The sequence below is a fragment of the Myotis lucifugus genome, unplaced genomic scaffold, assembly GCF_000147115.1.
Source record: "Myotis lucifugus unplaced genomic scaffold, Myoluc2.0 scaffold_115, whole genome shotgun sequence".
NCBI lineage: Eukaryota > Metazoa > Chordata > Mammalia > Chiroptera > Vespertilionidae > Myotis > Myotis lucifugus.
Window position 1 is genome coordinate 479820 of NW_005871163.1, and position 13072 is coordinate 492891.

Consider the following 13072-nt stretch of genomic DNA (forward strand, 5'->3'; position numbering starts at 1 on the left):
CCCAGGGTTTAATTGGCTTCCTCCCATATATCTCCTAGCAGCAACCTTAAATATTGTTCAAATCATAGGCCCAGTCTCTCCCTACTTGGGTTCTCCAGGCCTTGGGTTCTCTTTCTGACCCTTCAATATCAAAAGAGTGAGGCTAGGGCCCTAGTTGGTTTGGCTCAGTGGATAGAGCATTGGCCTGCAGACTGAAGGGTCCCTGGGTTTGATTCCTGTCAAGGGCACATGCCCGGTGGCGGGCTCAATCCCCGGTAGGGAGCATACAGGAGGCAGCCAATCAATGATTCTCTCTCATCATTGATGTTTCTATCTCTCCCTCTCCCTTCCACTCTGAAATCAATAAAATAATAATAATAATTTTTAAAAAGAGAGTGAGGCTAGGAGAAGCCTCAGCACCTGGTGGGCTAGGCTGCATTCTGAAGGAAGCATCCACCACCCCGCTAGGCTCCCGGGCTGACAAGCCTCCCTAGGAAACCCACAAGATACTAAAGTTTGATATTCTCATCCTGTTCAGATTCTGCAACAATGAGGATGGGTAATCACCCTTTCTCCAAAAACGAACAAGGAGGTTTTAGGGAAAACTAAGAGGAAGAAAATATGTTTTTCTCTGATATTTTCTGTCCCAGAAATAACCAAAGCCCCTTGCGCCCTCCCCCTCCCCCTCCCCCAAGAACATATGACTTCAACTTAATTTCTAAGCATTTTCTACCTCTCTACAACAAGAGATTTGAATTAAGGAAGTTAGCAGGTCATTTTTTTATTCTATAAACACCTATAGAATGCCTGCACTGAGCTGTGAGTAAAAAGGACACAGTCCCTGTCCCTGTCTTAAGGCCACTGCCACTAGAGACATAATCAAGCATATATCCGGAATGCATGCACACGTGTGTGACAGTAAGAGCAATGGCCAGGGCACTATGGACTCAGCTAGTCTAAATCCTTCTAACCAACCAGGACCGATGCCAAGGTGGCAAGGCCCCATCAGGCAGATAAAGCAGGTGAGTATCAGCCCCCACAGGGTGCTATGTTTGAGTAACCACATTATGTTTGGTTTAGGCTAAGGCTAATATCACAAGATGCATTACCTATTGGGGGGGGGAGGCAAGATGGAAGAAGGTAGAACATGGAGGAACGGAAAGGCAGAGGAGCAGGGCAGGCAATGGGGAGCGGAAGAGAAACAGAAGAGAAGACATGGAGAGAAGAAATGGGGGCCCCAGAGAAGCAATCTGAGGACAGTTGGACACTAGACTCTGGCTCATCTGTGAAATGGCTGAATCCAAAAGTAAGATAATCTTGGATAAGTGAGAGTTAAAGGTTAAAGAAAAAAGGCAAATGAGATTTTAAAATAATGTCTCGTGGCTTAAAATGACCTCTTCTTAGCAACCCTGGCAGACCCTTAATAACCCTTCTCTAAAGATGAAGAAATAGAAGGGAAAGGTAGCTGACCCTCATAAGTCAAGTAACAGTCTCCACAGAGCCACCTCCAGTTATCTATAGCCTCAGGGAGCTAATTAAGCAGCAAAGTTAATTAAAATTCAGAGAAAATCCCAAACCCTTCAATTAGCCATGACCTATAACCTCTTTTTCCCACTCAACCTTCCCCAAGAGCATTGAAAAGTGGCTCCAGCCTTCTCCCTTCATTGCCTCTCCCCCTCCCGCCTACCCCCCTTCCCCCGAGGCTAAGCAAAATGAACAGAGCTGAAAGACTAGGGTGGGAGGATGGGAGGCCAGCAAGCCCAGCAGACCTGGGAAGATGCCACAATAGCTCTGGGTCAAAGAGCACCTACTATGCCAGGCCTTCCCCTCCCCCGTCCCCCAGGCCTTTTAAATATAGCGTCTCCTTTAATTCTCACAACAATGAGAAGTAAGCATTAAAAACCCTTGTGTGGAGATGAGAAACAATGAGGTCCAGAGTCCAGGAGTTACCCAACAAAATTACACAGTGAACTAATGGCAGAGGCTGGAGTAGAACCCATAGACTCTCGAGTGATTGTCCAGAGCCTAGGTAATCTGGTTCTAGACAAGAGATCAAATGGCAAATCCTAGTGAGTTGTACTCCAAAGTTTCAGAAAAGCCACGACTAAGTTGTGGTTGAAGGTGGTCAAAAGGTAGAAATTTCCAGTTATAAGATAAGTAAGTCCCGGAGATGTAACAGTGCTATAGTTAATAAATACTGTATTGTCTATTTGAGAGTTGCTAAGAGAATAGATCTTAAAAGTTCTCATCACAAGAAAAAAAACTATGTATGGTGATAGATATTAACTAAACTTATTGTGGTAATCATTCCACAATATATAAATATATCAAATCATTATGTTGTACACCAAAAAAAATCTCAATTTCTAACACTGTGGTTGGGGAAAGGGTCTCTCACATAGCAAGCTTTAGCTGGGAATAGGATCTGACTTGGGGTAGGGTGACATCTGGTTGTAAGAGAAAATAACTCTCAGCTCTGGCTTAGCGAGTGCACGCTTCCTTCTGAGCTCCAGCTCCGTATACACCTTGACAAGCCTAACGGCAGGAAGCAGCAGGGACTAGAGGTTGTTTCCCTCCCACCTCCTTCTGATTGACAACCGGGTTCAACAGGGAGCCTGGAAGCGCAGTCCAGGACGAGCAGCTGTTCATCTCTCAGCACTTCCAGGAGTTTTGCAGCCAAGCCCAGTAGCTGCGTTGAACTTTCTTCCCTCCCAAGACCCACTGATTCTGAAATGCATTATTCTCGGCCTTTGTGCACCCCCCTCTGTAAATTCACTACAGCATTTCTGACCCAAAAGCACCCAAATGCTGACAATTACACAGGAGAGGGTGCTGCAAGAGTCAGAACTTGGCTTTCACTAGCACACACCATTCTAAGAAATGGTCTAAATTTTTAAAATAAGATGTAACAAAAGCCAGACCAACACAAATAGGGGTTACACTAAAGAGAGAAACAGAGAGAACGAGGAGAAGAAAAGCAAAGGGGGGAAGAAAAGGAACGAGGGACAGTAAAGGAAAATGCTTATGGGTCCTAGATTCCTGACCTCTCATTTCTAATAACCCATAATATTTGGCAGAGCAGCCCCATTTTACAGATATGGAAATTAAGGCTCAAGTGAAGTTCCTTGCCAAAGATCATAAAACAACCTTTCCATTAAAAGAACATGCCTTAAAGTAGTGTATTTCCACCCAGTTGGTGTGGTTCAATGGTTGAGTATCAACCTATGGACCAGGAGGTCACGGTCTGGTTCCTGGTCAGAGCACATGCCTGGGTTGTAGGCTTGATCCCCAGTGTGGGGCATACAGGAGGCAACTGATCAATTATCCTCTCTCATCATTGATGTTTCTATCTCTCCCTCTCCCTTCTTCTCTGAAATCAATTTTATAAATATATATATGTACACACACACACACACACACACACACATATCACAAATCTCTCAGAAAGCCAATCAATCCCAGTGGGCAGGAATACAATGTTGGCTATCTTGAATATTCATCATCTGCCATTCAAGAAAGAAAAATTAGCTAAAAACCTGTTTGAGCTGCCGAAGACCTACCCACTTTGCTCAGAGGAGGAGAGGGAAAATAAAGACAATGGTATAGAAGAGGTAGAGGCAGGCCGGAGATTTGTTCATTTTTAAATGGAGTAGGAGAAAATTCCTAGTAACATCACTGCATTTATGGAAACCCAAGCTCCACCAAAGTAAGGCTTTACCATTTGTGCCTGGATCACAGCTCAGCATGATTCACCAAAAAGTCTGGAAAGGAGGTCAAGAGGCCACTCACCAGTCATTCACAGCTCTGGAGCGGACACGGGAATTTCTACCTTGGGACAAGCCCCTAAAGAAAAGCACTTAGAAGAGTGTGTCTGCCTATTTAAGGACAAATGGAAGCAAAAAGTAACAGACATTCCTGGTGTAGTCTACCGAGAAATCCTCTCCCCACCACACACACTTCTTTGGAGCTAGCCAATGCTTCAGGTGGAAACTGACCACCTCTTCCACCACCTCCCCTAAAAGGCCCAGAGGAAGCACTCTCCCTCCTCGGCTTCCCATTGCGTCGCTTCAGGACAGAGAAAGACAAACTCACCTGGAGCCATAATCATCGCTGTGGATCTAGCAGCTGAGATAATTCTAGAGAGAATGTGACTCTATTTCTAACTAAGGGACCAGCATACTGGATGCCAGCTTCTAATTAGCCAGTTTCTCTCCATCTGTAAGGTGGAGCAGTGTAGACAGAGTCCAGAGAAATTGATATTCCTATAGATTCACTGTCACCTTAAGGCTGTCACCACATGGCTGGGGGATGAGACAGGTGGGGAAAGGAAGAAGAGGAGCAGCCAGGACTGCCTCCTGAACACATGGACCAACTTATGAATCCAGACACAGACAATATCTACACGCACGTGCACACACACACACACACACACGCTCACTCACACACAGGGATTGTACTCAGGACAGAATCCTATGTGCAGCCTCAGGGGCAACTCTGAGTTTCTGCTCAGATAAGCCTGGCAACATCCCAGAAAAAGCCTGGCAGGCAGGGAAATAACTTGCACAGGTCGCAGAAACTCATTACATGTGAATCTGATAACCAAACAGCCTGTAAACAATAACAAAACAACAAAAAAATCTCAGGCCACTGCAGATCTTGCCTATCGCTGCTAACAGCAAGTCTAACTGAAGTGAGAGGAAGATTCAGAAGTTGAAATCCTGGTTGGGGCTGAGGACCCAGTTCCTCTGGAAGCTGCTGCTGGGATACCCAGGAGGTGCTTTGGACACCCATCTGTCCCCAGGAACAGGGTCCAAAAAACTCTTATAGTCTCCAAAGAAACTTTAAATTTCATTCTGACTCAAGACATTCCTGTTTTTGTAAAACTTTACCCTGAGCAATAAGGAACTCTTTAGAGCGAACTCCAAGCAGGATGGCCTCAAGGTAAAAACTACTCTCCCTCTAAAGAGTCATCTGGCTTGTTCCAATTGCAGTCTGGCTCAAAGCTCTAGGCTGGCTTTCCAGTACGTGGCAGGCTCGAGCCACTAATTCAATACTGGGCATAAAGATCAGACAGGTTACACACAGTTTCATCTGATAGAAGGGAAAGAAAAACAAGTTGAGGCATAATTTAACACTGTTCTTGGCCATTTATTGATCATCAGCCAGCAACTCCAAGGCAGAAATAATTTATGAGCTAAGTTGTATGAACTCCGTATTGATCTAAATCATGTAATGCTTCTTCAGGGTCTTGATCAAAATAAAACCTTGGTAATTAGAGTGGGCTAAGAAGAATGGCAGGCTAACAATGCAAATCACTGCTTTAAATGGTAGGAAACAGAGCTGTATCCTACTCCCCTCTCCCACACACACAGTTTAACCTAACCATGTGGGGGTCAGCTTTGGATGAAGTGGACCTTCGACCTCCTGCCATAGTAAGAGGAAAGACTGCACAGAAAACTTTGTAGCTAATTCATTTCAGACCTCCAGGGTCAGGGGAAAAAAACCCTTTCCTACCTATGTCATCCATCATGTTTTCATTAAGAACTTTTTTTTCTTTTTTAAAATATTTTTATTAATTTCAGAGAGGAAGGAAGAGGGAGAGAGAGAGAGAGAAACATCAATGATGAGAGAGAATCATTGATTGGCTGCCTCCTGCACACTCCCCAGTGGAGATCGAGCCTACAACCTGGGCATGTTCGATTCCTTGACCGGAATCGAACCTGGGATCCGTTAGTCCGCAGGTTGACGCTCTATCCCAGTGATGGTGAACCTTTAGAGCTCGGCGTGTCAGCATTTTGAAAAACCCTAACTTAACTCTGGTGCCATGTCACATATAGAAATGTTTTGATATTTGCAACCATAGTAAAACAAAGACTTATATTTTTGATATTTATTTTATATATTTAAATGCCATTTAACAAAGAAAAATCAACCAAAAAAATGAGTTCGCGTGTCACCTCTGACATGCATGTCATAGGTTCGCCATCACTGCCTATCCGCTGAGCAAAACCAGCTAGGACTCATTAAGAACTTAAAGCTGATAAACTTAAATCTAAGTTTGTGATTAAATTCTAGTTTGCTCAGTCATGGGATTCTTCTTCCCCTTAACTCAGTGGTCAGGAAGCTTTTTCTGTAAACAATCAGAGAGCAAATATTTTAGGCTTTGAGGGCCACCTGGTCTCTTTCACAAACTTTCTCATTAGCACAAAAGCAGCCATAGACAACACTTGTATAAATAAACATGCCTGTGTTCCAATAAACTTAATTTACAAACACCGAAATGTGAATTTCACACAATGATCACGTCACAAAATTCTGAAAAGCAATTCTTAGCTTGCAACCATATAAAAATAGGCAGCGGGCTACATTTGGCCTGCAGGTCGCCAGTTTGCCCACTCTTGCCTTAAAGGCTCAATTATTGTTTTGATTTATGTTAAGTAGTTTTTTGTCTTTCTGACCCAATGCTTAACAGTATTACAGTGGAAAACTTTTTTTCTAATTTGCCTGCTTTCAACATCCGTTCCTCCTCCCCATCTTCTAGTAGGAGAAGTCCTCTTTTTCATTTGGGATATGCCCCTCCCCAACAGCAAGTGTTACAGTTAGGCCCTAACTGTTAGGGCAGTGATGGCGAACCTATGACATGCATGTCAGAGGTGACACACGAACTCATTTTTTTGGTTGATTTTTCTTTGTTAAATTGCATTTAAATATATAAAATAAATATCAAAAATATAAGTCTTTGTTTTACTATGGTTGCAAATATCAGAACATTTCTATATGTGACATGGCACCAGAGTTAAGTTAGGGTTTTTCAAAATGCTGACACGCCAAGCTCAAAAGGTTCGCCATCACTGTGTTAGGGTATCAACTAAGACCCATCTATTCGGCCACTGAGGTGGGTTTATAACCTAGGACAGCCAGCCAAACTACTCTAGTCCCCTGACACAATGATTGGTCCATGAGTGGGCAGGCACTCCAATCAGAGCCAATCAGTGGTCAAGCACTGATCTGGGGGTCAGCTTTGGATGTGTAATGAACCACCCTCAAAGTTAGTAGTTTTTAAAAAACCCCATTTATTACTTTCTATAATCCTGTGGGTTGGCAGGACCTATCTCCCCATATTTTTGAGGTTTGGAAAAGTTAATTTTTCCAAACTTTGTAGGCATAACCTCAGATGATGGGGAGAGTTGAGGAGGGTGGGGAGCCCTTTCTCTAAATTCTCATCCAGCATAAAGACATTTGAAAGGTAGGGAAATTAGCATGTGCACACCCAAGGCGGTAATCCTCAATAGGCCTAAGACACACTCACCTAGTTGAAAAAATATAGAACACTACATAAATGGTGCCTGAAACAGTTGGTCTTCCCCCCAAATAACATTATTTACTTCTCACTTAAAAAGTAATTTGTAAGTACAGGCATGCCTAGTTTTGTATCACTGACACATTCCTAAAAATAAATGTTTTAATCAAATTGTGATTTGCTTGCCTTTGTGAAGGTTCTGTGAAAATTTAACAGTTGAAAGATCCTGTACTGAATGTTTTAAAAAAAAAAAGTAAAGAATTGCCCCTGGAGCAACTTGTGTTGTAAGTTATTTTTGTACATTAGTTTTACTTAGAGCAGGGCACACTAAAGAAATCACTTTCAACCTAATAATTTAAAATCCTGGGTGTCGTCTCTGCATGCTAGATTAGGTAACAGGGTGCCAACTGCCTCCAACACTCAACAACAGGAGGGGTGGTTCCTGATACCTGCATGATTGTTGGGAGTGTATTCTTCACAGGCACTGGCCCCTCTGGGAGGTGACTGAGCCCACAACCCTCCCCCCGGGAGGCCCAGCAGTAGGGATGGACTGGGGGCAGCTGCTGTTCTGCTTGAGGGACCCACCTTCCCAACCAGAGTAGCCCTGGTACCAGTCCTAACAAAGTCTATGGTTCAGCTATTCAAAGGATTCTCTGAGCTTTCCCAAGATCCTTCTAATGAGTAAGTTTTGAGAAGCTTAAACCAAGTTAGGCTGGTTTCTGTTGCTGGTAATCATAAAAAGCTATACCGATTCATCTGCTAAACAGCAGCTAATGTTTATTAAGTGTCTACTATGTGTCAAGCACTACTCTAAGTACTTTGTAGGCATTATCTCAAGTAATCCTCACAACCCTTTAGATAGGCACTATTTTCCCCATTTTTCTGAGGTTTGGAAAAGTTAATTTGCCCAAGGTTACACAGTAAGTAGCACAATGAGGATTCAAATCCTGAGCTTTTATCACTGTGACAGAGTGAAAAAAGATTGGCCTTGATATTTTGTAGCTCCTCCCAACAAGACAGAGAGTCTATCCCACTACGCTGAATCTTGTCTTGACCATGTGACTTGCTTTAGCAAGTAACAAACCTGACATAATCAGAGGCTTACACGGTGGCTGACTATTGGGGTGACCCCCTCTTGCTACTAAAACCCTAAGGCCATTATGGGAAGAAGCAAGGGCTTTAACCTCCCAGAGGATGAGTAAAAATATGGGGAGATAGGTCCTGCCAACCCACAGGATTATAGAAAGTAATAAATGGGGTTTTTTAAAAACTACTAACTTTGAGGGTGGTTCATTACACAGCAAAAGCTAACTGAAATCATGACTAAGCTATCACCAGCAACTCAGTATCAACAAGTAGGAGTTAGTGAAAATTTGAAGCAGAGAAAAAGCTTCTTTATTTTTCCTTTTCTTCACAGACAGAATGTGAAGAACAGAATTTTAAATTTCATCAAGAAAGAATATAGTATTTAGACCAGAGGAAGAATTCACTGGCAGCAAGGAGACCTACGTAAAGACAAAGGCAGGCAGACTCTCTCATTCTCACCCTAATTTAGATTTCCAAGAATCATCTACTCATTGCACTTCCTGCTCTGGAATCCTGTGCAAAGAGTGCTATTCTAAAGGCCAGGCCTCCCAGCAGGAATCTGAAGAGCTGAGAAAACCCACAAACAGCAGGAGTCTGTAGAGCTCAACAGTCAGGCCAGGCCAGCCTGCACACACACTGCACATTAAGGCAGAAGGCCTTCTAGTGACTTCTCCTTTTTGGCAGATAGTGAACTCTTCACCAAAGACATCTACCAGAGACCTATCTGGCCCACAAAGCAGCTCTTTATGCCAAAGAGCATTAACTGGTGAAGCCAGAAAAGTAATTCCTAGGAAAGTGGGGGCAGCACCAGGCTGAAGGGGAAAGCAAGCTGGTTATTCCAGGAATGAGCTGAAACCTTCCTCTCTCCAGAATGGAAATAAAGTTAGAGATTTTTGTCAAAACCACAGAGAAGGCACGGGGGTAGAAAAAAACACAGGACTAGATTAATGACTGTGTTAAAAGGAGAAGACATGGGTTTTTGGCCCAGTTTCACTGTTGATTCTTGTGTGTTCCAACAAAACCCAATCACACAAACACCTATAATAACTCCCTAAGAGAAGCTATTTTCTGCAATTATGTTAGATAAATTAGAGATGTTTCCTGATTTAAAGAAACTCAAAGACTAGTGAGAAAGCCCTGTAAACTCTGTGAGCTTTGGTTTCTGTAAGTGTAAAATAAGAAAATATACCTATTTCACAAGGTTATTGTGAATAACAAATAAGTAGCATAGAGCACATAATACGGCACTTGGTATACAACATGTCTTCAATAAATAATGGTCATTATTACAATAAGAAAGAAATGGACACAGTGCCAAAGGAATATAGAGGCAGAGTATTTAATCCATTCAAGGAAGGAGATGGTTCATGGGAAAGCTTCTCAGAAGAAGAGACGTCTGAACTAAATAATTTTACTATTTGCTAAAATTTATTGACTTATGAGGAAGACTAATTTCCACAACTATATGAAATAAGTATGTAACATGCAATTATTGTTCTTTGGCATGAATTATCCTCATTTTACAGATGAATAAATAACAGAGTTTATATACCCTTTTATATACATTTATGAGTCAGGATTTGAACTTTAACTGGCTGATTCCCCAACCTCAGTGCTGTATTTAAAGGATGAGCAGCCCTGGTTAGTGTGGCTCAGTTAGTTGAGCACCATCCTGTGCACCAAAAGGGTGCTGGATCGATTCCTAGTCAGGGCACATGCCCAGGTTGTAGGCTCAATCCGCAGTAGGAGGTGTGCAAGAGGCCGCTGATCAATGTTGTGCTCTCACATCGATGTTCCTCTCTGTCTCACATTCTCCCTTCCTCTCTCTCTCTCAAAATCAATTTTTAAAAATCTGTTTAAAATCTTCTAAAAATTAATAAATAAAGGATAAGCAGACTCAGTCTAGCAAAGGTATGAGTATGAAGGAGTAGGGTGGAGATGTGGAGTGCTCCCTGGAAAGGCAGTAGTAGAGCAAAGGTGAGGGGCAAACAAAGGTACAGCTCATAAAAGGAATTTAATCTCACTGGGTCTCAATTTCCTCACTAATTAAATAAAGGAATAAGGAAGGCAATTAGCATGTGTTAGGCCCTTCTATATGCAAAACACTCTTCCAGTTGCTTCATTTTGTAATATCATTAATTCTCATAGCATCCTAGGAGTGGGCATGAGGATTCCATTTTATAGGCAATGTAATGGCTTTCCTCCACCAGATCCCTCTAACACCAACCTCCTAGGTTCTTCTCAGTGAGATGATGTATGTCAATAGCTGCCCCAGAACACAGCCCCATGCTCAAGAAATGCTCAGTTCTCCTCTTCTTTCAGCTGCTATTTCCTGGAATACACTAAAATATTCTAACATGGAATTCAGCTCTTAACCACAGATTAACGGCCATAAACTGCTGGAAAACTGCTTTCCCCTTAAGCCCTAACATAACTCCTATCAGTGGAAAGAGGACAAAATGGTAGCCAATGCAAGTAGAAAGCAGAAGGTTTTTCTTATATTTCTGCATTTTAAGTGTATACTTTGATGCATTTTGAAAAAAAAAATGTACATACCACCACCAAAAGCATTTAATATTTTAATTACTCCAGAAAGTTCCCTCATGCCCCTCTGAAGTTAATCCCCATGCTACCATCCCTACCCCCCAGACCCTCAGGTAATCACTGATTTCCTTTGTTACTGTGGATTAATTCTCTCTGTTCTAGAATTTCATATAAATGGATTCATACAATATGTACTCTTTTGTGTCAGGTCTCTTTCACATAGAATGTTTTTGAGAGTCATCCAAGTTGTGTTTATCAAAAGTGTTCATTTTTATTGTTGAGTTATTTTCAGTTGTTTGAATATACCAAAGTTTGTTTGTTTCTAGTTTGGGTCTATTAGGAATAAAGATGCTATGAACATTTGTATACAAGCCTTTGTGTGAACAAATGTTTTCATTGCTCTTAGGTCAATATTGAAAAGTGCGGTTGAATTGTATGGTTTAATTTTTAAAGAAACTACCAAACTGTTTTCCAAAGTGGTTGTCCTTTCCCTGGATGTTTTTAAGACTCTCTATTATTGGTTTTCAGCAACTTGACTTACTTTTTTGCTTTTTTTTATAGCTTTACTGGTATATAATTTTAATATAATAAATCCATATACTTAAAGTGTTATCATTTGATGAATATATGTGACCATCACCACAATCTAGATTATAAACATATCTACATCCCAAGAAGTTTCTTTATGTTCCTTTGTAATTCTTCCTGTCCTCCCCCTCCCTCATTCCCTACACAACAATTGATTTGCATTTTGTCACTACAGATTAGTTTGCAACTTCTGGAATTATATAAATGGAATCACATATGTGAGAATAAACAAATCATCTTTTCTGTCAAAGAACAGTTTAGACAGCCTCATTTTGGGCTGCGTGACTTGGCAGCCCCCATGTTGGCCGCATGGCTTGCAGCTTCCTGGGGGTGCCATCTTGAAACAGCAAAGGCCAACCCCTCCCTTTGAATTAGCCAATCGGGAAAGACCGTACACCTGAACTCCAATCAAGAGCAAGGGACAGGTCACACGCGTCAGGGATTATAAAGCCGAGCAGCCCGCCTGCTCGGTGTGCACGTGCTTCCAGACCATGTGTGCGCACCCTTCTACGTAGAAGTAAAGATGTTTGCCTGCTGCCTGGCTCCCGAGTCTGGTCTGTGTTCTACCAGGACCCCTGACTTGGGGGGCTCGCCTTATTTCTAACACATAGTATATTTTTGTTGTCTCTTTCACTCGGCATCATTCTTTTAAGATTTATCCATATTGTTCCATGTACCAATGGTTTATTCTTTTTATTGCTAAGTAGTATCCTCTTTATGGATATAACACAATTTGTTTATCCATTCAACCACTGATGGACATTTGGGTTGTTTCTAGTTTTTGGCTATTACAAATAAAATCAATATGAATATTCATGTAAAAGTCCATTCACATGACTGGACATATGCTTTTGTTTGTTTGTTTTAAAATATATTTTTATTGATTTCAGAGGGAGGAAGGGAAAGGAAGAGAGAGAAATGATGAGAGAGAATCATCGATCAGCTGCCTCCTGCATACCTCCCAGGGCACAAGCCTGAAACTGAGGCATGTGCCCTGACTGGGCATCAAACCGTGACCTCTTGGATCATAGGTCAATGTTCAACCACTGAGCCACACCAGCTGGGCTACTTTCATTTCTTTAGGGTAAATCCTGGGAATGAGATAGCTGAATATATATGTATAGTAGGTACATGCTTAACATTTATGAAACTGATAAGCTGTTTTCCAACATAACTGTACCATTTTACATTCCTACCCAGCAGTATCTGAGAGTTCCAACTGCTCTACATCCTCAATAACATATAGTCATCAGTGTCTTTAGAACCTAGGTGTTTTGTGATGTAATTAAAACCACAATCTCATTGCAGTCAAACTCAGATCTAGTCATGGCTTTGGGCCTATGCACAATCTAGTCCAGCAAGCAGTCAGTGACACTGGGGGCTGGGTAACTAAATTCTAGCAGAGTCTCTGTGATGAGCTTACTGCCCTTTATGCCTGTTACAGCTTCAGGTAACAGGTGTACAACAGACCAAGAAGAGGGTGGAACTTGCTGTTCCAGCCATCAAGCTAAATAGCCAAAGACTTGTAATAAAAATTAAAAATGTTATTAAATGGCATTTACACCAAAACACAAA

General features: G+C 41.9%; 1 protein-coding gene across 2 annotated transcripts in view; it reads right to left on the reverse strand.

Annotated features, from left to right (window-relative positions):
- The window catches only part of MAP2K1 (mitogen-activated protein kinase kinase 1), a 76953-nt gene that overhangs the window by 14620 nt on the left and 49261 nt on the right, over positions 1-13072 (reverse strand). The window lies entirely within an intron of this gene.